Here is a 26,892-nt window from a genome sequence, read left to right on the forward strand (position 1 = left end):
TAATTTTTACTCCCTAAGACAATATCACTTGATCTCATTTTCAATTGCCTTGTCTCCTTTTTTTCATACAAATGTCTTCTCCTAAGTGACTCTTGCAGTCCTTTGGGATACAACCCTCTGGGCTACAAAATACTTCTCAAAAACGGTTACAAACCAGAAATAGACCAAATATAAAAATGATTTAACCTTACACACACAATATTTCTTCTATCAAGGATCAGTTGTATTTCTGATAATCACTAACATAGTTCATAATCACTATAAAGTTACTAAATTAAAATATTGGAGTTGGTAAGATAGAAAAAAAGAAATTGTGTTATCTAAAGGGGGTGAGCTCCATTTTACACCAACTCATTTGTTTAAATTAATTTGTCTTGTTAAATCCATCACACAATAAAAATTAAAAGGAAATGCTATAATCTTTATATTTTACTTCATCTTCTAAATTTTGATCAGTGGTACACAAATTTTTGGCTCTGTTGGCTGGATGAGTGGTGCAGAATTGGTCCAGGGGCCAGATCCAATCCTAAAGTGCAGGTCAGATCCTGTGAGGGGCTTGGAAATTTGGTGGTGGGGAACAGTGATGGCATTAATTGTCACAACTCTGCACTGCCAAACTTCCACACTCTTTGGAAGTTCTGTGGGCCAGATCTCATGGTTAAGTGGATCAGAGGTTGAGCACCCATTTTCAGTGTAATACAAGCTTTTTTGTTGTTGTTAGCGCTTGCCAATGAAATAATTCATTTACATTTCAAGATTAAGAAAAATGTAGTAAAGAGCTATTACTAAGTGCAGACAGTAAACATTAATACTGATTTTGAAAAGGCAGAATCTTATTTGAGTCACCTTTTGTCAGAGTCCAAAACATTTGACTTATACAGACCATCCAATTTCAGTTCTGAATGAGAATATAAATATGGGATGCTTGCAGATGTTAAAAAAACCCAAATGTTTCACTGGAAGCAGCAGAGTGTTACTTTGACCTGGCTCCACAGTGTCTGTATAGATTGCGTTCTTCAGCAGGACTTTTTGGCACTATTAGCTAAAGCTGAGATAATCTGCTACTAGATAAAAGTGCCAAAAAAGCCCCACTGAAGCACCCAATCTGTGCAGTTGTTGAGCGACCCATGTCTAACTAATGCGATGCCTTTTCTGGGCATGCACTGGGCTCGGCATGAGAGCCTGCCAAGTTTAAAGTAAAGCACCATTTTTGTTTCTTTTTAATGCCTGCAAGGAGCCTTAGCTGTTAAAGGTACATATGTGTTGCTGTATTGTATGTATACATTGTTACTGGTGCAGTAATTCTAACTCATATAGTTATATCCAAAACAGATAACTTGGATGCTGCTAGCAGTGTAGCTGTGGTAGTATGTGTGATAGTAGATGATAACACGCTTGAGTACTTACCGAGCTTCTTGCCTACAGGGAGGCATTCCTGGACACCTGGGAAGATGAGGTGCTCTGGGTGGAGGTATCTTGGCACTAGGATCTGGCTTGGCAGCATCAACACCAGTGGTGGTCCCTGCCCGCTGAGGCCCCCGGGAATGTGCGCACCTGCCAGCAGGGGCCCAGGCATCAGGTGTAGGAGGCTCTGGCAGACCACCTGCTGGAACACTCACCCCTGTAGCCCACCTGCCCTGCTGCCCACACACCTCCTAGCCCCTGCCCACCCACCCCTCTGCATCACTCCAGGACATGAACATGGTGGAAAGTGAAAAGCTTCTCTACTCCTGAGCCACTAGCTCAACAGCCTGTGAGGTGTAGTGGGCTGCTGCCAGGCCAAGGAATGCCCCCAGGGAGGTGCTAGTGCATGGCCAGCCACGCCTGGTGAGTGTTTATGGGGCTGGGATGAGGCTGAGGCAATCTCTGGCCAGGGCTCCTCAGGTTGCCAGTGGGCACAGCAGCGAGGGAGGAATGCAAGATGGGGCACTGAAGACCCAAGGTCCCCTCCTCTGGTGACAAGTCACTGGGGTGGCAGGGTGGGGTATGTGCATGGGCTTCCAGGGTGCCAAAATGCGTCTCAGTGAATGGCATGGTCCTAGGGGCCCCACTGGACTGGTGATTGTAGCCAATCCTGACTACCTATTGGGCCCGAGCGGCCTTGGCCTTCATGCGGCACTGCTTGTCTGATGGGAGTAGCCCTACCCATGTACCCTGGCTGCTAGGGCCTCATAAATGTAGGCATTTGAGGGCCCACCCTGGGTGAACAAACTCAATATTTTCTCCTCACCTCATAGTGCCATAAGTGTGTGTACTTCCTCCCAGGCCCAGTTTGCACCCCTGAGGCTGCAGATGGACAGGTATACATGGGCAGGGCTGGGGCTGGAGATGGGAGAGATGGAAGACATGTTGCCCTGCACCAGCTGACTGGGCACCTGCACAGCTGGCCCTGTAATGCCAGGCCTGGAGGTCTGGCAGATGCACCCGCAACAAGGGCATGTCCAGGGAATCACAGCTGTATGGCTGGGGCATTTTACCACAGTCCTGAAAAGGGAGAGAGGCGTGGGGTGAACAACAGTAGGCAGCAAGTGCTGGCCTGGGGTGCACAGCCAGCAGGGGCAGCAATCCTGGGGGATCTCAGGGTAGGGCAAGGTATGCAACCAGCTGCAGCTCTTTGCTACACTCACCTTTTGCCAGAGAGCAGCTTGGAAGGGGGACAGCCCAGGCACACCCAGCCTGTGGGCTCCTCAGGGGGAACACTGGGCCTGCCGGGCTCCTGAACAAAGAGTAGCTCTTGCCATCTCCTTGTGGTGTGTGCCCCAAGGTACAAAATGGCTCCTGGGTTTTATACCCTGAAGCAGGCCAGCAACGAGAGTGGGCCATTCAGGAGCCCTGAGGCTGGCCCCTAGTGGCTAGCAGACACATCAGGGAGGCCACTTGGGTTACTGAGCAGTAATGTATCTACATGTGTGTTACTGAGCAGTAATGAATCAGGTGTAAATTTGATACCTGCATGATGTAGATATTAAATTTATGTTCAAGTCAGCATAAACCACCATATTTACTGCACAGTTAGACGTGTAGCCATACTATGCAATAATTTCAGTTACTGTGCAGTAAATGCACACATGTAGACATACACGGTGTTTCCTAGCTCCAGGAGTGCAGATAGATGTAATGCTAAGCTAACCTGGTGAGTCCTACTAGGCCCATCCCTAACTCTAATTCCTGAAGCATTAGAAAGCCCAATACTAACTCCACCCATCCCAGCAACTCCTTCCTGGATGAACATTAACCCAAGCTCTGGACGTGCCTACAATGGCAGTGCTCTTGGGACTAGAATAGCCAGGGCTTAGCTACATATATGCCTAGTTTCTGAGCTGGGGCTGGCAACTCAGGCCACCAGACTGTGGGGTAAGGAGCAGAGGACAAAGCTGAGTGATAGGGAGCTGGCTGGGAGGAATTAAAGCATCTCCTTGTCAGGCAACATTAGGTATGGCCCTGAGAGGCTGTGGTAGGTCACTGTTGGTGCCTGCCACTTTAAGTACTGAGCCAAACAGCCAGAAGGTGCTTGATTGTGGTGGCCATTTTAGATCTCTGGCCAGCTATGTAAACAGAACAGTTCACTGCTGGCAGGCCAGGCAGCATGCAACATCCTGGCAGTAAGGGCAGGAGCTGTAGGGGGTGGTTTGGAGGCGCCTGGTCCTGGGCATGACCTAAAACTACACCCTGCTGGGAGTGGGTGGGCTGGTGGGACTCCCAGTGGTGTGGGAGCCCCCAGGAAATACCAGGCCAGTTACCACCCCAGTGAAAGGTGGGTCAGGGTGCCTTAACCCCAGCTTCCACAACTAGGTGGGTTACCCCAGACAAGCGTCAAGAAGGTGGACCCAAGTTAGAGAGGGGGCTCAGAGACCTGACTTGAAATCCCTCAACTGGTCAATGCTGGGGCCAGGACTAGAAGTGTTAAAAGGGCCAGGGGCCCACCACGAAGGACTTCCAGAGCTGTGGGCCTGGAATTTCTGACTGGCCTTGGAGGTGAGGCCAGGGCCTGTATGGCCAAACTTCCCAGGGGGACCACACCTGAGAGAGGGAACAGTTCAGGGAGCTAGGCAGCCCAGAATGAGGGTGGAGTAGGCTGCCTGAGTGAAGGGATTTTGTAGGGGTCTGGACTAGAGGATTCTGGGTCCCAGAGTGGGGCTGGTTAACAACTGTGGATGCCATCTGCAAGGCTTGGGCTGTGGTGTAGGGGAGGAACAGAGCCGCAGATAGCGCCCCCTGGCACCGGGGCAAGAAATGAGCAGCCTCCCACCTAATTAACATCCAATTAGATATCATCAAGGTATGGCAGGAGAGAAGGTGAGTAGTTAGCCCAGAAACAGGTGGGCGGGCCATTGGTAAACTGGCCCTGAGAAGGCCCCCTCTTATAGATAAATTATAATTAGATGGTTGACCTTTTGTATTCTGGTGGTCTTCCAGGAAGACAAGGTTCTTTGGGTTCACTTCTATTTATTGAAGTATAAGACTAAAGAAGTGGATGTGCCTGTAGGGGTAGAAAGGAGCCCACAAGAATGCTTGAGTAGTATGCTAGGTTTTGAGTCTGGGCAGAGGCAGTGGTACAAGATAGAAGCAGGCTGAGGCCAAGAAGGCCATAACTTGAACCAGAGAATAGGGCAACAGAGGAGGACTGAGACTGACATGGTTACAGCCTGAGCCCAAAACAGGTCACAGAGGCAGCTTGAGGCTGAAAGGGCCAGAGCCTGAGCCTAGATAGGGTGACATAGAGAATTAGGGTTAGAATGGACCTCAGGAGGTCATCTAGTCCAACCCCCTGCTCAAAGCAGCACCAGTGTTACCTCTCAGCTCCATGTTCTTGGGGAACCCTGGCACAGGACACAGCCTGACTCGCAAAGAATTCCTGCCCACCCCAACTAAACAAAACTGATTAAGATGCAGTGGAAGATGCACCAAAAACCCTCCAGATAAGGGTGACAAGAGTGAAACAACTGCCCTAGGCCTCATTTGCATCCGAGATGGAACCAGATGACAACTTATTTACATGGGAGATGGAGAACAGGATGCCCGAAGCAGAGACCACAGTGAATTCTGGGATCAGAGAAGCAGGGGACCACTGCATGATGGGGAATCTGTGCTCCAAATGCTAATCTACCCATATTTACACACACCCAGCTCAGCATTTATCAGACCAGTTCTAATCTGAATTTACAACGGACTCCACCCCCCCACACACCCCATCTAAGTTTAATAGGCATCTCGGGCCATACATTCCCCACTGTGGGAGGTCTATTTAAACTTGATTGACTAAAACTCATTTGCCAGGTTAGGGAATGCTGAGGCAAAGAGACTGAGTCAGAGGGGGTATGGGCAACATTTGAACAATGGTAAATGGTTCATCACAGCGTCCAGCCCATTGGAGCCCTGACCACAAGTGTTGTCACACTTTTCCTGGGATGACTGGTGGAAGTTCTCCCCGCCAAGGTTATGAACAATCCAGTAATTGCCTTAAGTCTGTTAAAAGAGTATAATAAGATCTGGAAAAGTCATGCTAAGCTGAAGCTTGTTCACAAGTAAAAATCCCAAACCCTGATGCTGTAAGCTATCTATTGTTTCTGAAGAAACCATGAGATATCCCATCAGTATATCTGCTATCCATAGGAATTTCAAGCTGGCTCCTAAGTGTCTGGTTACTCCCTAACCTTATGTTTTTCCTGATTGTCAATCAGTTTCTTGAGATGCTCCAAAGCAGATAACCCCTTGTCAATAGAAAAGACAATGATTTACACTATTAAGAATGCTTTGTAGAAGCTGAACTGAGGGTATAAAAATCTGTAAAAAAGCAGCAGTGTGTGTGCTTCAAGAGGAGAAGCCTCTCTCACATCACCCACTTTATTCACAAGAAGATGGAAGAAACAGATCATTTGCCTTCAAGGATCATGCTGAGAACTTTATCTGTCAGAAAATAACCTGAGTGCCTTGGACTGGTGAGATCCCAGCACTCTCTCTCTCTCTCTCTTTCTCTCTCTCTAGACATACATTTCTGAACCTGAACTGTATTAGTTCAGCTTGAGCTAAATTTCCCCAAATACTTACTGAAACCAGGGTAATACTGTAATTGTTTGTGTTTGTTTTTCCTTTGTATGTCTATTACTACTAGTGCCATTATATATTTCATATACTTAGCAATAAATAACTTTTATAGTCAAGCTGGTAGTAACTGGGTATATTTTTCCTTCTCTGCTTTTCCTTCCCCACTTGTTCTGCAGCAACGCTTGTTTTACCTAAGCTAAAGATGCCTGTGAAGCCCAAAAATACTGCGGGGTCTGCTCGTCAAGAGGCTAAAGATTGGGATGTGCTGAGTTTGAAACATATGAGGGGATCAGCTTGTACAGGCTGTTTGACCCGGTTTGGTTCAGACATGCCCTAATGAACTGAATGCTGGCCCATGAGAGTGTCAGCTGGTCACCCAGATGGATTCAGAGATATTCTATTTACCTGTGTACTTGTGTCTCACTGCAGTTTATTGTTGCTCTGATGAACTTATTCTTGGCATATGAGGGTGTCAACCTGTCCATGCTGATCAACCTGACCGGTTCAGGTGTATCACGTTAAGCTGTGTGTTTGTGTGTGTATGTGGTGACTGGAGGAACCCAGCCCCATTGAAACTGAGTCCTGCAAGATAGCTCCATTGGGGGTGAGGGCTTGCAGAAGGGAGATATACAGCTCCGTATAGAAACACAAGTAACACGAGCAGCACATTGATAGAATTACCAAAACCCTAGAAACGTGTCCCTAATAAATGAGCACACCCCAAAGTAATGGGCAAATCTGGTAACGCCAGCCCCAGCTAGATCATCCCAGCCAAAGCTTTGTCAACCCAGGTCCTAAAAACATCGAAAGACAGAGATTCTACAATCTGTCTGGGGAACCTGTTACAGTGTTGTACTACCCTCCTAGTGAGAAAGTTACTCCTAATATCTAATGTAAACTTCCCTTGCTGCAACTTGAAACCATTACTCTTTGTTCTGTCATCTGCCACCACTAAGAACAGCTCCATCCTCTTTGTAACCACTCTTCAGGTAGTTAAATCCCCTCTCAGTCTTCTCTTCTCTAGACTAAATAAACCCAGTTTGCTCAGGTTCTCCTTATCACTAATGTGCCCCAGGCCCTAACCACTTTCATTGTGCCCTGCTGGACTCTCTCCAATTTTTCCACATCCTTTCTGTAGTGAGGGGCCCAAAACTCCCCCTTCCTATTTTAAGAGGAAAATACTCCAGGTGTGGCCTCATCAGTGCCAAAACAGTGCCAAATAACTTCTCTTGATCTGCTTGCAACACTCCTATCAATACATGTATGCCATTGACTTCTTGGCTACAAGGGCACACTCTTGGCTCATATTCAGCTTATTGTCCATAGCAACCTCCAGGTTCTTTTCTGAAGAGCTTCTGTTTAGTCAATCAGTCCCCAGCCTGTACATGTTATTCTTCTGTCTTAAAGTCAAGTCCAAAGTTCTGCAATTATTGGATCTCATGAGATTTCCTTTGACCTAATCCCCTAATTCGTTGATGTCCCTCTGAATCCTAGCCCAACTCTCCATTATGTCTACTACTTCTCCCAGCTTGGTGTCATCTGCAACTTGCTGAGACTAAACTTTATCTCATCTAACAGGTCATTGATGAAGACATTGAACAAAACCAGCCCCACAACCAAACCCTGGGGAACTCCACTTGATACTGGCAGCCAACTAGACATTGAGCCATTGACTACTACTCTCTGAGCTCGATGATACAGCTAGTTTTCTACCCACCTTATAATCCATTCATCCATCCCATACTTCCTTAGCTTGCCTGCAAGAATGCTGTGGGAGATGGTACCAAAAGCTTTGCTGAAGTCAAGGTATACCAGAGATCAGGTATCCTCTGATCTCTCTGTATCCACAGAGCCAGTCATCTCCTCATAGAAGGCAATCAGGTTGGTCAGGCATGACTTGCCCTTGTTGGTCTATGCTGACTGTTCCTAATCACTGTCTTTTCCTCCGGGTGCTTAGAAATGCACTTCTTGAGGACCTACTGCATGATTTTTCCAGCAACTGGATTGTAGTTCCCTGGATCCTCCTTTATCAATTTCTTAAATATGGACAGTATATTTGCCCTTTTCCAATCATCTAGGACCTTTCCTGATTGCCATGAGTTTTCAAACATAATGGCCGGTGGCTATGCAATCACATCAGCTGACCCCCTTGACACCCTTGGGTGCATCCTGTCCAGAAACACTGTCTTGCATATGTCCAGCTCTCTAAATAGGCCCTAGCCTGTTCTTTTATCACCTTAGGTGCTCATTTCCTCCCCAAAATGTGCTGCCAGCTGACGTACTCTGGGAGCTGATTTTGCCTGTGAAGACTTAGGTGAAAAAGGCATCAATTACTTCAGCCTTTTTCTGCATCCTCTGTCACTAGGTTGCCTCCCCCATTCAGTAAGGGACCCACACTTTCCCTGATCCTCCTCTTGCTACTGACATACTTGTAGAAACCTGTGTTGTTACCCTTCACATCACTTACTAGCTGCAACTCCAATTGTGCTTTGGCCTTCCTCACTTCATTACTGCATGCCTGAACAATACCCTTATATTCCTCCCTAGTTGTTTGTCCAAGTTAACACTTCTTATAAGCTTCCTTTTTGTGAGTTAGCTCACTGAAGAGTTCCCTGCTAAGTCAACCTGGTCTTCTGTCATATTTGCTAGTCTTCCTGCACATCAGGATAGTTTGTTCCTGAACTCTCAGTAAGTCTTATTTAAAGTACAGCCAGCTTTCTTGGACTCCTCTCCCCCTCAGGATCCCAGGGGATTCTGCCCATGAGTTCCCTGAGTCAAAGTCTGCTTTTCTGAAGTTTAGGGTTCTTACTCTGCTGCTCTCCACCATTCCTTTCCTAAGGATGCTGAAATCCTAAGGATGCTATAATGGTCACAAGCTGGCAGAGGGTAGGTTTAAGTTAGATATCAGGAGGCGCTACTTCACGGTCAGGGCAGCTGGGGTATGGAACCAACTTCCAAAAGAAGTGGTGCAGGCTCCTACTCTGGGGGTGTTTAAGAGGAGGTTAGATGAACATCTTGCTGGGGTCGTTTGACCCCAGTATTCTTTCCTGCCACGGCAGGGGGTCGGACTAGATGATCTGATCAGGTCCCTTCCGACCCTAGAAACTATGAAACTATGAAATCTATTAGCTTGTGGTGACTGCTACACAAGTTGCCATCTACTACTATCCCTACTAATTCTTTACTGTTTGTGAGCAGCAGGTCAAAAAAAGAGCATGGCTCACATTGGCTGAGCAGAAGGTCAGAAAAAGAGCATGGCTCATGTTGGCCACTACAGCACTTGCCCCAGGAAGTTGTACCCAAGACTCTCCAAATGCTTTCTGGATTGCCTGTGCACTGGTGTATTGCTGTCCCAGCAGATATCAGGGTGACTGAAGTCCCCCATGAAAATCAGAAGGTTCTGAGGTCATAGGTCCTGAGGCCAAGAGAGCCAGAACCTGAGCCAAGAGGAAGTGACAGAACTGGCTTGAGGTCAAGAAAGTCAGGGCCCAAATCAGTGGATTTGGGCTGATGGGCCTCAGCTAGAAAAAAAAAGGAGGCTGAAGCTGAAAAGCCTGAAGTCTGAACAAGGGGGGTGAGGATGATTTTGTGTATAGAAAGAGAAAGAGTGAGAAGGAGAATCCAAAAACTGGCAGATGGGGAACCATCAGGAAGGCATGGGCATGGCTAAAGAGCTGGCAAAGAGGCCACAAGAACAGCCTTAAAACACCCTGGAAAAGATTACCTGAGTCTCAAGGGCAGCTTTCCTCCAAACCAGCAAATCATAGGAGGCAAGAAGGAGGTGGGGTAGGCTGGGGTAGTACAGATAAGAAAGGGCCAAGACAAAAGCCCAGACTCATTACAGGCAGGGAGTCCCATTCAATCTGGAGCTCATTCAGCATTGGTGAGGCCACAGCTGGAGTACTGTGTCCAGTTCTGGGCACCACACTTCAGGAAGGATGTGGGTAAGTTTGAGAGGGTACAAAGAAAGGCCACCCATATGATTAGGGGCTGGAGGATAGGCCTTATGAGAAGAGACTCCAAGAGCTGGGCCTATTCAGTCTGAGTAAGAGAAGACTGAGTGGTGACTTGATAGCCTCCTACAAGTATATTAGGGATTACCATCAAGATCTAGGGGAGCAACTCTTCAGGAAGGCACCTCAAGGGAGGACAAGGACCAATGGGCACAAGCTAATAGAGGGAAAATTTAGGCCAGACATAAGAAAAAAAGTTTTTTTTCTGTATGGGTTACCAGAATTTGGAACACACTCCCAGCAGAAGTGGTGCAGTAACCATCCTTGGAGGTGTTCAAGATGAGGCTGGATAAACACCTTGTTGAACTTGTTTGAGCCCAATAATTTCCTGCCTGTGGCAGGGGACCAGACCAGACCAGATGATCTTGCAGGTCCCTTCCAGTCTTTTGATTTTATGATTCTATGATCATGCCCAGGGGAGGGTGCAGCATTCAGTTAGCAGTCAAATAAGGTCAAAATCAGACTCAGTTCAGGGAGCACCACTGTATCTGGTGTTGCCCTGAGGGGTCAGGGCAATGCTCAGGATCTCAATATTGTGCTGTTAGATAGGAGGGCATGGTGTACAATTGCACATTCACACATAAAATCAATTAAGCACACATACACTCACTAGGTGTATACACCCCCACTAGGCATACACACTCACACTAGCAACTCAGATACACACACGTTCAAAATAACCAGTCTAGGTTCATGCATACCTATCACCAGTTTAAGTCCATACATGCTACACACACCTAATTTAAACAGAAGCAGTTACCAACACCTGCACATCCAAAACACATATGTGGATTACTAATTTATATACCACCCCCGACACAATGATATCTATATATGTATATATGTGTGTATTCACTAATTCACACACATACTATACACCTACACATACACACAGGTGAGTTCCTAAGTTGGGTGTTGTGATATGTATGTATATATGTGCTTGGTGTACTTGGGATACCTGGGGAAAGGTTAAGGTAAGAATTTAGAAAGAATCAGTTACCAACACCTGCACATCCAATACACATACGTGGATTACTAATTCATATACCACACACACACAATGATATCACTATGTATGTATGTATGTATGTACATAGGATACCTGGGAAAAGGTTAACATAAGAAAGCAGAAGTGTAGGGAGTGAACGCTGCTGGGAGTGAAAGTTACCGGGACCAGGATTAGGACCAGTAGACTAGAGGGACCTGGGCTGAAGAACTGAGGCTCAGGGGTAACTTTAGGTTAATTGATCTTAATTGATTAAAAGACAAGGCCCAAAGCATACAGAACAGGGGAGTGATGCCAACACAGAGGCTGGGACCAGAGCCAGAGGTATGGGGGAGCTGAAAAGGTAGGTGGGGGAGGGAAAATGGGACTAAGGGAAAGTGTGGGTGTTATAGAGGCGCTCTGGGTGTGAGGATCCAGAGGATGGCTCCGGGGCAGCTAGAGAAGCTGCAGGGAGTGGCAGTAGGTGCTGGAAGCTGGAGAAAGGCTCCAGCTGCTGGAGAAAACTGAAGGACAGCAATGAGGAGCTGGGAAGCTGTGGGGGGAAGGACTACAGAAGGTGTGGGGAAAGCCTGAATACAGAGAGACGGACAGCAGAAAATCACAGGAAAAGTGGCAGGAGAGACTGAAAGGCAGCAGAGGCAGTGGGAAAGCAGGGAAAGGCAGCAGAAAGTCACAGGGAAAAGGCAGTAGATGGTACAGGAGGCTGAAAGGCATCAGGGACAGCAGGAAAGCAAGGAGAGGCTGAGAGGTGGCAGAAAAGGGGAGACAGAATTGGGAGGAGATGGGAAACTAGTGGAGAAGGTGGGAACTGGAGCTGAGAGAGAGAGAATGAGGCTGGAATTCAAGATAGGGAAGGGACTGGGATTCAGTAAAACATGACCCAACTCGGGGTTGCAAATGGCAGTTTTATTAAACAGACAACACACTACACAGCCCCATGAAGTTACTGGTACACAAACACACACACACAAGCACTCACAATGGCAGCAGGAGAAAGAAACTCAGTGGAGGGACTGAAGTCCCGGTAGGGAAGAGAAGCAGAACCCAAGTCCTTGGTTGAAGAGGGGGTGGGGGCTGATAGCTATGTATCCAGGCTGGAAAAGGGTCCTTGTCTAGTAGGTGTTGTCCATAAGGGGGTCACCGGCAGGGCCTCTGGGTGGATAGGTAGAGTGGCATGGTGCTGGTCCAGATGGAGAGGGCGTCCCACTGGGTCTGTCTTTACTGCCCCTTTTTATAGGGGCAGACCTTGTGTGACCCTAGTGACAAGAGGCATGCCCAGGCAAGGGTCAGCCCCTGGTGTACTGAGCATGTGTGCACCATGCAGGGATGTGCAGTTTCGGGTGTCTGTAATGTTGGGGTACAATGGTAGAGTTGCTGGTTCTGCAGGGTCTTTTGTCTTTCAAATGCTGGGTACTTGTCTCTGTTCCTGGGTGAGGTCCATGGCTCCTGGATGAATCAATGTGAGGTGATGGCCTGGTCGTTACAGACCATTCAGTAGAGGCCTGCTACCATTGTATTTCAATCATTCCCAATCACTCTCATTCATCCAGGAACCAATTTACATGGGAGGGGTACATGGATCATACAGTTACAACATAGGGGATGTCCGGGCAGAGGACACAAGATAGATGCTTGACATACAAAATGGAAACTTGGCATGACTTACGCTAACCTACACATATAGGCCTAAAACAGTAATCACACAATATAAAAGCAGTACAAACATAATAATTATCACTTACAAAACAGTGGGTATTGATATCAAAATAGCAGGGAACTTATTTGCAAAGAGGGGAGAGAAAAATAAAACTTACTACCTAAAATAAAATGTTAAAGCTTATTCTACATCTTAGCTTACCTATACTTATCTATAGGGAATAGAGAGGGAGAGAAAAAGTCAGAAATGGTTGGGGAAGGGGAGGGAATGCATTTTAAAATAAATAAAAAAAAGAAAAACTGGGGGTTTTGCTACACTGAGATGAAATGATTTCATGCTCCATCCAAAACCGGGAACAGCCTTCAATCTGGGGTGAAATGAAATAATTATCTAGCCAAGGCAGAGAGCTCATTCCATCAAGAATCCAGTGAGGGTCATAATCAGGTCCATGGCAGGGAGCAGGATTCTGCCAGAGATCAAAGGAGATCATGGTAGAGCCGAGGTAGGCAGCACCATTCAATCTGAGATCAATTGAGGATATACTACAATCAGGACAGAGTTACCTCTCAACTGTGGTCAAATGAGGTCATGATCAAGCCCAGGTACAGGTATCAGTCAATTTATGTCCAATGAGGTTATGGACAGAGCTAGGGTATAGATTCAGATTCAGTCCAGGTTCAGGCTAGATCTCAAGATGTCTAGCAACGGGTATCAGACTCTTAGGTTTTGGGAAGACAGCATCATCAGGTTCAGCTGAGCTCATTTTCCAGGGGTTGCTAACTTTTGGCTCTGGTGCCAAAAGTGGCAGGGGTAGGCACCATGTATGGCATATGAAAGACTGGGGAGGAGCTAGGCAGCAGCGTGGCAGATAAGGCAGGGAGCAGAAAGCAGCACATCAAATTAGGCATGGAGCACATGGCAAGGAGTTGAAAACAGATCAGTTTTGTCATGGAGCAGGAAACTGAGCAGCAAATTAAATAGGGGGAAAGGATCAGACTGGCACTAGGGGAAGGTGCAGGGCTAATTTGTGGCACTCCTGCCAAATGCTTCCCCTGCTCCTTCCCACACTAGTCTAACCCATGACAGCCCCAGTTAACATTCAGTCAGGGGCAAATCAAGTTACAGTTCAGTCAAGGGAAGAAAGAAAAAATTAATTGGAATCAAATGGGGTCATGGTCAGGACCATCTCAAGGAGCTCCCTTCAACATTGCACAGTGGCTAAGCATGACCTGATGTTGCCCCCTCATTAAATGCTACTCCTGGCCCTGGCTGCAGTATGACCTTATTTGACTCCTGAGTGAATGCCATTATTCTGCATTGAGGTAGTATTGAAAGCAGCTCCCTAAGCACAACCTTAGATAACCCCAAGTTAATAGAAAGTTGCTCCCCTGACTTATAAACACCTTTCCCCCTGAGTAATAAACAAGTCTCTTTGCCTTGCCCTTAGCAGGTGCCCAGCTTTCCATGAGTGTGGCATGCCAAGAGCCTTAGATGACTATGCTAGCCTTGAGTCAAACCTCTCATATGTCTGGCCTAACTATCCTTTTTGCTCTTTCTGGCCTTAAGATAACCTGTTTTTGCCTCTGGCCTAAGAAAGACTTCTTGGGAACTTCTGCCTTTTCTTTTATGTAAGAGTGAACTGACTCCTCTCTCCACCCATAAAATGAATGGTGGTCACCTTTCTGAGCCTAAGAATGATCCCTCATAGTCCTTCAGTGCATACTGCTTCCTATTTTGATTCTATATTTGTCATCACATTGCTCGCTGCATTTTGTGTCAGCTGTTTCCCCTCCACTGCTTTGTTTTAGTCTATTTAGCATGTGAGGTCCTTTGGTCAGAGACTTTGGATGGGCAGCCTCTAGAACAACTGGGTTTCATCCTTAGTTGGTCCTTATTCTTTTAGGCTATAGGCATTCATGGCCTTAGAAGGTCCATTGAGCTGTTGTGGTTAAAGCATACTAGCTTATACAATTTATGACTTGCACAGGAAGATTTGGTTAAGATTCACTTTCGTCCATCTTGAACAACCAGAGAGTCATTTAAGCTTGGTCTACTGGGGGTCATGACTTAAGGGCAAGGTTTGAACGCACACCTCTGGAACTATAGCTGGACACTTTAAACCCATGGCCATTTGGTCCCTTCATACTGTAATGAACAGTATCAATGTAAATATTGATTTTACACCCACTTTACTCGTTTTAAATGATCAAACAAGAACATCCATGTAAGTTTCCACAAGCATCAAACTCCAGTTCATGTTAAGGTTCCATCTGCAGGTTTAAAAAGATGCTCATGTCTTCAGGACTTAGCCTTTAAAGCATGATAGATTATTCCTAACTGACTGGCACCTGTTGGGTTATGGGCTTGTACATGTCCAACTTTTCTAAATAGTCCCTAACCTGTCATTTCATGACTGAGGGCTGCTGACCACCTCCCCAAACTATGCTGCCTGGTACAATAGTCTTGAATCTGACCTTGCCAGCTGATGTAAAAACAGGCATTGAGTACTTCAGCCTTTTGTTCATTATCTGTCACTAGGTTGCCTCCTGCACACTTTCTCTGACCTTCCTATCGTTGCTAACATCCTTGTAGAAACCTTTCTTGTGACCCTTCATGTTCCTTGCTATTTGCAACTCCAGTTGCACTTTGACCTTCCTAACTTCATTCCTGCATGCCCAAGCAATATCCTTATACTCTTCCCAAGTAGTTTGTCCAAGCTTCCACGTTTTGTAAGCTTCATTTTTGTTTTTAAGCTCACCAAAGAGTTCTGTACTAAGCCACGCTGGTTGCTTGCCACATTTGTTATTCTTCCTGCACACTGGGATGGCTTGTTTCTGCATCCTCAGTAAGTTAAAATACAACCAGCTCTCCTGAACTCGTTTACCCTTTACACTGGACTCCCAGAGGATGTTGCCCATCAGTTCCCTGAGGGAGTCAGTCTGCTTTTCTGAAATCTAGGTTTCATACTCTTCTGCTGTCCTTTTTTCCTTTTGTTAGGACCCTGAACTCAATCATCTCATGGTCACTGCTTCTCAACTTGCCATCCCTCACCAATGCTTCCTTTTTTGAGAGCCATAGGTCAAGAAGAGCATGAACCCTAGTTGGTCTCTCCAACACTTGCACCAGGAAGCTGTTTTAAAACTTTCTCCAAAAACTTCCTGCATTACCTGTGCACTACAGATATTTCCTTCCCGGCAGATATCAAGGTGATTTAAAGTCCCCTATGTTCCAGGGCCTGTGATCTGGAAACTTCTGCTAGTTGACTAAAGAAAGCCTCATCCTCCTGGTCTGGTGATCAATAGTAGAACCCCAGGATAACATCACCCTTGTTACTCTTCCCTCTAACCTTGACCCAAAGACAGACCTATCTCCAGTTTCATACTGGACCTCTGAGTAATCCTATGGCTCTTGCATAAAGTGCAACTTGTCCTCCTTTTTTCCCCTGCCTGTCCTTCCTGAACAGTTGCATATTCATGACAGTGCTCCAGTCATGCAAGTTATCCCACCAAGTCCCTGTTATTCCAATCACATCATAGTTCTGGGACTGTGTAAAGACTTCAGATTCTTCCTGCTTGTATTTCAGGCTCCATGAATTAATTTACAGACAGCTGAGGTGACTACCTGACTGCCTTACTTTCTTGGGAAGAATGAGGCCTCCCCAAATACCCCCTCTTCCTTGTGATTTCATCAGGTCTCCCACTTCCCCACTTACCTCAGGGCTTTGTTCTCTACCCTCATTGAACCTAGTTTAAAGTCCTTCTCACTAGGTTAGTGAGCCTGTCTGTGAAGATTGTATTTCCTCTCTTTGTCAGTTGGATCCCATCTCTTCCTTGCAAGCCTTCTTCTTGGAACAACTTCCAAGAAGAAGATGTGGCCATTTAGTCATTGCCTCCCCCCTCCACCCACTCAGATAACTATCAGTGTGTATTGTGGTAAAAAAAAACCCAGAAGATTTGTATTACTGTATGGTTCAGGGGTGCTCAATCTCTGGCCCATGGGCCAAATCTATTTTTTCCATTCTGTAACCCAATGTTATTAAGACAGTCAAAAAGTTCTAGGAATGTCTCCTGTCATAAGAAAAGGGAAGGCGTCCATTAATGAAACTAATATGGCTGACTCTCAGGCTCAGAATCCATAGCCAAACTTGCTTTGTACCAGATCGAGGCCACAGGGCTTCCCACAGGCTGGATAAAACATGGGCAGCAGTCATGGCGTTAATCTACTTGGCTTGCTAGAGCCACTGTTTCCGCCCAGTTTCAGAAATCAGGGAGCGAACACTGCTGCCATTCTCCTCTGCCTTTCTCCCTACCAGCAATCTTAATTGGCAAGGGTGACTCAAAACCCTGATTTTGGTGGTGGGCAGGGTGTGTGAAGGTGAGTGGTGTTAACTTGGGTTCCAGAGCTGTGTAGAAAAAGTGGCTTTGGCAGCTGTGAGGATTAGCACTGATGCTGTAGGGACTCCAGCAACCATGGCAATGAGCCCCATGGGACAAATCTAGTCCACCTGCTAGAAGCACCAAAGGTCACATGACCCATCTCCAGGAGCCATATCTGGCCTTCCAGCAATATTTGACACCCTTGGTCTAGTATAAGCCAGTACCATCTGCTGAAAGGAATATTAGAGCTTCTCTAATGTGTGATTACATTCTCTTTTAGCAATTCACCACAAAAGAGGATACCAGTCTGCTGTACATTGCATACTTAATTATTTGTCTTTCTGGCTTCTGTTGATTGTTTCCTGAAATACACATCAATTGCGCAGGAAAAGGCATGATAAATGCTGTGTATCTTTGTTTGGAACCCATTGTTTCTATTTCATTTAATTACTTCCCCCTGTGGCTTTGTTTCAAAATGAGGGTAGTTTCTATTAATTTAATTACTTCCCTCTGTGGTTTGCATGATATAAATGAATAGGAAAGGTAACATCTACTAAACATTCCTAATTGAGGGATGCTTCTAATTGAAGACAGATAGTAGAGTCAACTTAGCTAGTGCTTTCCCCCAAGCTTTTAAGTTATACTGAGTTTTCAAAACAAGTATTATAGCCAGCATTTGGTACTGAAAGTTAGATTCCCAACTTCATAGTTAGTTATTTTTAAATAGGCTCGGTTTAAAGGGGTGTGAAACACCTAGAACTTCAGTGGAAATAAGCAGGAATTTTAGATGCTCAGTGCTTCTGAAAAACTGGACATTTTTATGTGTGTGTCTAATTGGGATTTGCAGATCTAATAAGGCATCGAACTTTGAAAAAGTTCAACTGAATGTCCTTCTTGTTTGTTTAATTAGTTTTCTACCATAGATATGTATCTTTATAGACATTAACAAAACATTCTATTATCCCATCTCTTTAATGGAAAAGGAGCCCTTTGAAAAGTTTGATTTTACAGAAAATTAATTTTCCAACCTAAAGTATATCAATGGAAAATTCTCATCCAGATGTCACTATTGTAAAGGCGAGATTCTATGCAATACCCAGCAAATTTGACCTTTCCTTTGAGCATGTAATCTTTTCTTTTCCTTACTTTCAGAAATGGAATCATTAGAACCTTTATTGCACTTTTTTAGTGGATTGCTTAGTTCCCTCATATTATGCCATAGAAACAGGTGGTATGGAACAGCTCCCCTTTTTTCCTGTTAGCTGTTTCAGCCAAAAAGAATTGGAAGCAATGAGGAACAGGGGAGGCAACAGAGAAAACTGTCTATTGAAACATAATACATGTTAGTTAAAGGATTTCAGAATAAATCATTTATCGTTAACACATAAAAACAAAAAACAATACCCCCATCCCAAAAAAGCTCTCCCAAAGTTAAATGGGTTTCTAGTAAATAGTTCCCTGGAAGACAACCCAACAATTTAACATCTAGGGGTAATTTTCATTCTTCTTGAAAGACTTGTTTCCACACACTCCCTTTCTCCAAGCCTTCCCCTTCCACTCCCCACCCAAACAGCTGTCCTCCTAAAGACTTGTCTAAGCTTTTTTCTTAAAATGGCTTTTTACAACCCTTTGTAGTAGTGGTAGCCAGGGTGGCAAATTTTAAGCAATAAGAACTAGTATAAACACAGCCTTGTACTTCCTTTAAGGCATCTGAATCAGTCTTTTGTTCCACTTCTAGGTCCATATCGCTTGTGTCAGGTCTGAACAGAGACAGGACTCCCTACTTCCTAGAAAATTGGACACTTCTCTACCATACTACAAATCAGTATTCAGCTTACATTTATCCTTTCCTCCAAATAAGAAAATCTGCTAAATTCTTTGGACAATATTGTCAATCCTTGTACTTTACTGCAACACATGGTGGTGTGGTAGATATTTTTGTACCAGATAAAATGCAAACACTATTTGAAAAAGAATGACTAGGACTGCATAAAATGTAGGGTCTTCATTTGGAAGGAATAATAAATAAACATGTCTTATATAAAAGATTTTCCTCTTTCTTTAAATACTTCAAGTTCTGATATGCACGACTCCAAATTCTTGAATTAATTTTCATTAATTTTCATTAATTTAATTAATTCTAATTAATTAATCTTGAATTGAATTCTATCCAAATTGACAAGTTTTGAAATCTTCCATCTTAAGCCATAGGCCCAGGTTCATAAATGGCTATGCTGGTCAGGTTAAGACTCTGGATTTGAAGCTGCAGACCTAGCACTACTTTCCTTTCAGCACATATGAAAGTCTCATTAAAGAGACTAATACTTGTTATAACATATAGCGAAGCATTTAGCATATATTTAAATGCTTTCCTGAACTGTGGTCTTAACTGGTATAGAACAACTTTTAATGCAGTTTTAATTTAAGATATTAATAAAAAATATTGGTGATTTTGGCCTAGATGGTCAGAGGTATTAGGTACCTAACTACAGGAGTTATATGCTCATAAGCATTCTCTCTCTTCTTCAAATATGTATATAAATATATAATATATATAAATAATAATAATATTATATATAAATATATAATATTGTATTTTTCAAGGTGAAAATATAATTCCCACCATGTCCCTATGTCCCCATCTCTCCTGTGTAACCTGATGGTATGTCATTTTCTATTTTTCTATGCATTGCAGCAGTTCATATTACATCAAATCTGATATGACAACGTGAAGGGATTTTGTAAGGCTATATCCTAAAATCAGTTCAAGAGCTGATGGGGAAAAGTAAACTTTTTTCTTGTTGTTATTGCTGTTTTAAGGATATGTTTCTTCTTGTAGGTTTAAGCTGGGGTAAAAAGTTTACTGAGGTCTTCTGTTGGGAAGGATCATGGGTCCCAGATCAGAAAACAGTCCCTTAACCTACCTGTGGGACTGTTATATATATAGTACGAACAAAATTATAAAAATATTACCTTTGTGATAGGTAACAATAGCCTATGCCCAGAAGTATAAGCATTAGTTCCTTAATCAAAGTTTTAACTTCCACAGCTATGTCATATTCAGCTGTTTAAACTGATCAGTGATTGTCTTTGTTCCTTCTGCCAGAGGTACTCTACAAGTAAACTTTTGTAAAGGCTGAGCAGAGAGAAAGGAAAAAATTGAAGTGAGCTTTACCCTGGGATTCAGAAGTTTAATTTCTGATGTGATCAGAATTTTTCATTGTGATTTTGAGTAGATCTCTTAGTGTCCCTATAGCTCAGTTCCCCGCAGTGATAATAATACTTCCATTCTCCATGCTTTGTTTTAGCTATATGGACTTTTGCTTAGCTTTTTCCCTAATAACTGGATTCATAGTACAGTAAAAGCTCTGTTATCTGGCATCCCCCGGGAACAGGGGATGCCAGATAACAAAATATGCGAGTTAATTGAGCGATCTGGACCGCTGCTTCTGCCGCCATGTCTGGGGCATTGCTTCGCCCTTCCTGCAGCATCACTGCCCCTTCTGCCACATCTCCATCCCTCCTGTGGGCCCTGTGGGCCCCACAGGACAGGGAAGTGGGCCCCACACAGCCTGTTATGCCCCCGGGCCATGGGGGCTCAGCAGCTCAGGCTGCTTTGCCCCAGGCGGTGGGGTCTCAGAAAAACTGGAAGTGCTATGGTGGGTACTTCCAGTTTCATTTTATCTTGCAAGCTGGCATGCTGGTTAATTGAGCATGCCAGCTTGTAAGATGCCAGTTAACAGAACTTTTACTGTAGTTAGATGTGCATTTAAGGCCTTTTAATTTCAAGAAGGCAATTGTATGTAATTTTGCCACCAGAAGTGTGTGGTGTGTGTGTGGTGTGGGGGGAGTACTGTTTCCCATACAAGAATAAAATCCAGAGTAGGGACCTAAGCTCTGTATGTTTTTGTAGTAGTGTAAGAGTTATGTTGTAGATGCAATGGTCCAGAAATTATGTGAGAGGCAAGGATTTCTTAGGGTGATATATTTTACTGGACCAGCTATGTAGTTGGGATCAGGTTACATAAGCTTTTGAATGTAAGACATTGTTCCTCAGGTCTCTAATGGTAGCCTGTGCCAAGATTCCTATCATCAGAGACCTGAGGAACAATGTCTTACATTTGAAAGTTTGTCTAACTTTATCCCAACTAAACAGCTGGTCCAACAAAATATATCACCCTAAAGGATCCTTGCTTCTTGGATATGTTTTTCCCAAGAATTCTAACCCATTACTGGCATAGAGGGTAAGCACATGATCTGATCTCCATCTTGTTTTGACTTAAATTGACCAAAGTGTTGCTTTTAACTACACAGAGTGTAAGAGGGCCCTTCACTTCAAGGATCTGAAGTTTCAGCAGGGAGATTCCTAGACATTCAATTACAGAACAGCCTCCATTGAATCATGCTCTATAACCAGATTGACTGCCTTCAGGCTAATTTTAGCATGTAGGGTAAGCAAGAATAATTGTTTGGGATTCTGCTTATTTCAAAATTTGACTTGTCTTTGCCTCAGTGAAATTGAAGTAGATGACCAGAGCACAGCTAGCTCCTGGACAAATACAGGAAAGTCAGGGCATAAAAATCCATTTTTTGTCTCCTCTATACTTTCACAATGAGTGCCCCACTATTACCTTTTCTACCTTTCTAAGCTCTTACATATGGGTCTGGCTCAGAAGCATTGCTAAACTTCTTAAGAACAGCTGGACCAGAAAACAACTGTGCTAGCCAGAAGCATTAGGTAACCATTCCTGGGACCATATGCTACAGACCAAAAATTTACCTGATTTAGCAGCAGGTATATTTCCCTACGCGTAGGTGCACAGTGGGCATATCTACATTTTGTACTTGCTAAAGCACAGCCCCAGTGGTGCATGGGTTATTTCTAACTCTACTGTGCAGTAGCAGTGGCATCACTGTTTGTGCCCACTGAAGCTATGTTGCTGTAGTGATGAGCTACGTTGCTGTAGCTCATTGCTACAATGACATAGCATCTAACGTATACACACCCATTATCGTATGGCACTCTCAATGTGGTGCAGTTCCCACTGCAGTAAATAGCCACAGCCAAAAGCAGTTACATAGCTTTTAATACCCCTCACAGATGCCTGATTTCCTATGTGCACTGTCTGCAAAGAAAAGACCACTTTTCCAATGAAGATTAGAGCCATTTTTGTCACCACTGAAATCTTTGAGAAATGAAGATGGCAATTAATCTGAAACTAGAAACTAACTGCAGCATAATGCAGTAATTGAGCAATTAGCAATAGCGACAGAATTGATGAACTGCTTAGGAACAATTTGTGTTCACTTCCTCTCTTGTGTAACTAACCCAAATGCAAAGTGCAAAGGGAATAAGAGAAAAAAACCCTGAAATGTCTCTAAGATCTCTTTAAAATAAATTTCAACTTAAGCTTAAATTTAACCATGCAACACTTTTGGCATTAACACGTTTCAGCAAATTTGTACATGTCTCCTCACTCAATAAAGTTGTTAATAAGAATAAGACATGGGATTGATGTACTGTACTTCTGTACATAGAAACTGGTACTATAGTACAAATGATAGGGAAAACGAGGGACAAGGGAAAAACTAAAGATGTACTTTAATTTCCAATTACACCTTACATAAAATAAGACAAACACCATCTAATTAATCTTTCCTTAGACTGGTGGTGGAAGACTAATACAAGTTTTCTGGCCAGGAAGAGATCTTTCCTTCAGTATACCCAGCTTCTGCACTAGCCCCCCTCTCATTTAGGCTTCTCTGGTTGATACAAGTTTATAAGTCGCCATCTAGTCCTAAGCACATTATAATTATGGTGGAAACCGTACTTATAAAATGCAGTGTTTCTGTATTGAGAATCCTGACAACCTTGGGCACAATTAGATATACTTACTGGTCCTAGACCAGTTAAAATAAGTCTTGGTTTACATTTGAGCAAGGCCCATGGGAAGCAGAACCTATAATACACATTAGACATGGGTCACATTTTCTATCATTTTTCCCTTTCTCCTATTCACCTTACTTCTATGTTTTTAAGATGTATTGGATTGGTTTGGCTTCCTGACTGTACTTTTTAACTTCCTAACTAGAGTTGGTCCAAAAAACAGTCTCCCCCCATGAAAATAATTGATTTGGGGTGGAAACGCAGTAGATTAAATATTTCAGCTAAAAGCTAAAAAGGTTTGATTTGGAAATGCTGTCAAAATATTTCACAAGCATTATAGTTAGGGGAATTCATGTTTCTATTCTCCTTCACTGGCTGGATTTCATGGCTACTACATCTCTTCCATGATATGGTATGATCTTGCCTATTGGAAAAGGAAGCACAAGCCTCATTTGAGTGTCTGTCAATGATGTATTATAGAAGATATAATTTCACCAGGAATCCCTGTCCAGGCACAACAATAGGTTGATGAATCATAACTCTAATGATGCATCACAGGTGCTATTCCAAATGAGAATATTTAGGGATTTGGACATTAGGATATTTAGGGTGGAAAGTGAATTTTTTCATCAATAACTGCTTAATCACATTTTTTTAATTGACAAAAGCTTTTAACACATTTTTTTTTCATCTTTTGTAGATATTTTCTACATTTTCCCTACATAACATGTCTTATGCTTGGATCCTGAAGCACCTTGATAAATTCCCTTCAGGGTTTTAAAATGGAATGTACATATAAAATCATCCTAACTTTGTTCATGAGAGATCCTAAATAGTTTGAACCCTTGCTGATTTCTAGAACTATAAAAGGCATACATTTGAAATTTTGTTGAACTGTTCCAGTAGGTTAACGCTAAGCTATTATAAACAAATATAGTTCCAGTGGAGCTAGACCAACTAGTCCTAGTTGAGTATTTTGCTATGAGAAACCTGTGGTTCTTTGCACAGAAATAAATGTTTTAATCCCAGCACACTGGTCATAGTACAATGCAGGTAATTCTCTCCTACATGTAGCCCAGGTGTACTTGGGTATATACTCCCCTTCTCCAATTGAAGGTAATTGTTAGATGGCAGGTGTGCTGTGGGGGAACTGCAGAACACTGTAGTAGCACCAGCAGCATCTCAGGCAGCCAAACTGTCATGCAGCTTTTCTTTCCTCTCCTGCAGGAACTTCTTCTCCAGCAGCTACTAAAGAACTCTCTCTGCCAGCCCTGGGCTCTGCCTCCTACCAGTTAGCTGATTAGGGACAGATGCTAGGGGTGTTGGTCTAAGGACATGGCAGACAAGGTTCTTCGGGTGCATCTGGTATCTTTTAGTAGACCAACTGAACAGTTAGAAAAATATATCTTAGCAAGTTTTTGGGTTGAAAAAACATTCTTCAGGCTGAGGAAGCACCTGTAGTGTGTGTGTGTGTGTGTGTGTGTGTGTGTGTGTGTGTGTGTGTGTGTGTGTGTGTGTGTGTGTGTGTGTGTGTGTGTGTGTGTGCGCGCGCATGTGCACGTGCACGTGCGCGTGCGTGCATGCACGCTGTTCCTGGATAGAAGGAATAGTAAAGCCTGGCATGAAATGCAGGAAAGAAAGCCAGTCAATGAAAATGGAAATGGAAGTGTCATGGGGTGAGGGACAGGCTGGGTGGTGGGGAAGGAGGATGTAACAGCACAGGTAAAAGTGGAGAGGTACCTGGGGAGTCAGATTTCCAGCAGGTTGAAGTGTGTTATAATTTCAATGTCTATACTGAGTCCATGAGACGCTGCAAGAGGCAGGTGCAGGAATGAGAAAGTGAAGCAACCGGAGGCTGGGTCCTCCACAGAGATGCTCAGGCTGCCAGAGCATCTCTATGATTAGCACTCACCCTAGTGCTGAAGCATGCTGCAGGGCAGGCAGTGTGCCAGCAGGGAGATAGACCCAGGCTCCAGTGCAGTAAGTAAGAGGTGGGGGGGCTGGAGGAGGGGGGAGGGGACCATGAGAGGAACTCCTGCCTGCTCCAGGAGCCTCCCCACCCCAGCATCCCAGGAAATAAAAGCAACAACAACAACAACAAAAGCCCCAGCATTCACTGGCAGTTCAATCTGCCATCAGGGTCACTGGGCCCCCTCCCCTCCACTGCACAGTGTGGGGAGGGGTGGGGTGACAGCCTTAGCAGCCTGAGCCCTGGATAGGCATCTGGCTGGGGACATCTGACCCCAGCACTCTTTCCTGCCTCAGCAGGGGGTCAGACTCAATGATCTGTTGAGGTCCCTTCCAACCCTTGCCTCTAGGAGCCTGGGCCTTGCTGCCCGCCGCTGCCCCATGCTGCATGGGGAGGCTTTGCCAGGAGGCCTCAGAGCCCCCGCAGCCCCTGCTCCTGGGGTTAGTAGAGCCTTTTTTTTTTCTTTAAGTGCTGGACACTGCTGTGAGGGGGGCAGCCATCAGGCGACTGGTGGTGCAAGTGGGGGATGGGAATGGATGGGGCAGCCATTGGGGGATCTGGAAGAATGGGAGGGAGTGGTGCTGAGTAAGGCAGCCATGGGGGGTGATACGGGGGATGGGGTCAGATAGGGCAGCAATCCAGGGGGCAGGAGAGAAAATGGGCATATTCATGAAACATGTATTTAGAATTATGATAGAGACACTGATAGTCTTCCAAATTGCTTTAACACTGTAGATATACCAATAAAACTTTGCCCAACTGATCGCTCTCTCTCTTGCACTCTTTTGTTTTAATTGTGGAGGAACGTGAATTTGGGGGTATTTTATAGAGTGACTTTGGAATTTCTTTATCAGGGATTTTTCAGTTTTCCAGTAGGTAACAACAGAATTCCTTCTAGGGAGGCCAGTGGCAGGACCCTGCCTGCTCAGAGCTGGCACCTTGGACCCAGCTGGCTGTGACTTACCTCCTGGCCAATTGTGGACAGGAGCACATAATTTGACAGTTCAAAGTAGGGCACCACACTGGTAACACCTTCCAGGCAGTAGCTGCCCAAATGGCCAGGCAGGGGGCATACATGGCAGTAGTGCCGCACAAAGGCCAACTCTGCAACCACAGCCCACTGGCAGCTGGCCCAGAGGGGCAGATGCCTCTACTGGCTGTGCAGTCCCCATCCAGGTCTGGTAGGTGCGCAGTAGGTCACAGCCAGGCAGAAGCCTCCACTGCCAGACTATCTCAATGGGTAAAAGGTGCAGGGAACTTTCCAGGTTGCTTCAGCAGTACAGCTGACACAAGAGGTAGTTCCTAGGTACAAAATGGCTGGGCCCAGAAGCTCCTGGGGGTAAGTAGCCCTGAGCTGCTGACAAGAGCAGATTTTTATACTGCTGGGGCCAGCACAGGTTCTGACCCTTGGCTCTAGCTCCCCTGGCTGCAGATTCGGGAGGAGCCAGGCAGGGTTATTTTCCCCAAGTAGCGCAGTTTGCCTCACACCAAAGTGCATGCCTGGGCACGTGCACTGAGGCAAAAAGCCCTGGTTCAAATTTGCACCACTTCTATTTGAGCTGCTGTAAGTGCACGTGTCTCCATGTGTGGATGTGCCCAGTGGTGGTATCTGTCACAATTGACTTGCAGTTCAGGAGTGCCTCAAAGTGCTGTTTCCATCTACCTTGGATAGATTCATTATCTTTGAGGAGTATTTAGCCATCTTTTGATCACAGGAAGGTAGGACCATGGGAAGTTGGGCTCTAAAGGGCTTTTGTTGTCTGGGGGAAAAAAAGGCTGTGCAAGTTATGATTGCCAGCAAACAGCTGAATCCCCTTGGCTTTATCTTGCCACCACTGATTTTTTTTTTTTTTTCCTGAATCCTCCTTTGAACTTTGAGGAGATGATGCATCTCCTTCTGCAGAGATAAGGTGTCATTTTGCCAAGCAGAACGAGCCCT

Source organism: Crocodylus siamensis, chromosome 3 (assembly GCF_052110815.1).
Source record: "Crocodylus siamensis isolate JL-2025a chromosome 3, ASM5211081v1, whole genome shotgun sequence".
Lineage (NCBI taxonomy): Eukaryota > Metazoa > Chordata > Crocodylia > Crocodylidae > Crocodylus > Crocodylus siamensis.